The 1,365-nt window shown below is 47.2% G+C and overlaps 3 non-coding genes across 3 annotated transcripts; all 3 read left to right on the top strand.

The window, feature by feature from the left end:
- Window positions 1-137: 137 nt before the first annotated feature.
- Window positions 138-256, top strand: LOC123178220 (5S ribosomal RNA). The gene has a single exon (XR_006489408.1). It is a non-coding gene; the product is annotated as a 5S ribosomal RNA (ribosomal RNA).
- A 371-nt stretch (window positions 257-627) lies between these two features.
- LOC123178218 (5S ribosomal RNA) lies at window positions 628-746 on the top strand. The gene has a single exon (XR_006489406.1). It is a non-coding gene; the product is annotated as a 5S ribosomal RNA (ribosomal RNA).
- A 371-nt stretch (window positions 747-1,117) lies between these two features.
- LOC123178219 (5S ribosomal RNA) lies at window positions 1,118-1,236 on the top strand. The gene has a single exon (XR_006489407.1). It is a non-coding gene; the product is annotated as a 5S ribosomal RNA (ribosomal RNA).
- Window positions 1,237-1,365: the final 129 nt, after the last annotated feature.

Raw genomic sequence — 1,365 nt, 5'->3', positions numbered from 1 at the left:
GGGGGGGGGAGTAAGTAGTATATATAGGGCATTATCCATTATTAGGCAACGGTTGTAATGGTAGTAAGAATGACAATCATCTTGGCAGTGGACCTGGGAGTGGCAAGCATAAGGGACGAAGGCGGGGGTAACATGTCGGATGCGATCATACCAGCACTAAAGCACCGGATCCCATCAGAACTCCGAACTTAAGCGTGCTTGGGCGAGAGTAGTACTAGGATGGGTGACCTCCTGGAAAATCCTCGTGTTGCATTCCCTTTTTAATTATTTTTTGCGCCTCCTGACAAACATATCGCATGTGCGCGATATATATTAACCCCGTTATATTATTTTTGACATTTGCGATATGTTTTAGCTCGCTGCTCATTGGTCACGCGTCTAGAGGCGGCTTTGTGGCGCGAGGAGCGCGTTCTGAATGGGGTAAAAAAATACGTGTTGCTGCGGTATAGAGGGAGGGGTGGAAACCGTGGTAAACTCGTCTCCGTGTTTGAGGGGGGGGAGTAAGTAGTATATATAGGGCATTATCCATTATTAGGCAACGGTTGTAATGGTAGTAAGAATGGCAATCATCTTTGCAGTGGACCTGGGAGTGGCAAGCATAAGGGACGAAGGCGGGGGTAACATGTTGGATGCGATCATACCAGCACTAAATCACCGGATCCCATCAGAACTCCGAAGTTAAGCGTGCTTGGGCGAGAGTAGTACTAGGTTGGGTGACCTCCTGGGAAGTCCTCGTGTTGCATTCCCTTTTTAATTATTTTTTGCGCCTCGTGACAAACATATCACATGTGCGCGATATATATTAAGCCCGTTATATTATTTTTGACATTTGCGATATGTTTTAGCTCGCTGCTCATTGGTCACGCGTCTAGAGGAGGCTTTCTGGCGCGAGGAGCGCGTTCTGAAAGGGGAAAAAAATACGTGTTGCTGCGGTATAGAGGGAGGGGTGGAAACCGTGGTAAACTCGTCTCCGTGTTTGAGGGGGGGGGAGTAAGTAGTATATATAGGGCATTATCCATTATTAGGCAACGGTTGTAATGGTAGTAAGAATGACAATCATCTTTGCAGTGGACCTGGGAGTGGCAAGCATAAGGGACGAAGGCGGGGGTAACATGTCGGATGCGATCATACCAGCACTAAAGCACCGGATCCCATCAGAACTCCGAAGTTAAGCGTGCTTGGGCGAGAGTAGTACTAGGATGGGTGACCTCCTGGAAAATCCTCGTGTTGCATTCCCTTTTTAATTATTTTTTGCGCCTCCTGACAAACATATCGCATGTGCGCGATATATATTAACCCCGTTATATTATTTTTGACATTTGCGATATGTTTTAGCTCGCTGCTCATTGGTCACGCGTCTAGAGG

The sequence above is a fragment of the Triticum aestivum genome, unplaced genomic scaffold, assembly GCF_018294505.1.
Source record: "Triticum aestivum cultivar Chinese Spring unplaced genomic scaffold, IWGSC CS RefSeq v2.1 scaffold142197, whole genome shotgun sequence".
NCBI classification, from domain to species: Eukaryota; Viridiplantae; Streptophyta; class Magnoliopsida; order Poales; family Poaceae; genus Triticum; species Triticum aestivum.
The sequence above is the reverse complement of the archived record's forward strand: the minus strand, read 5'-3'. Positions and strand labels throughout refer to the sequence as shown.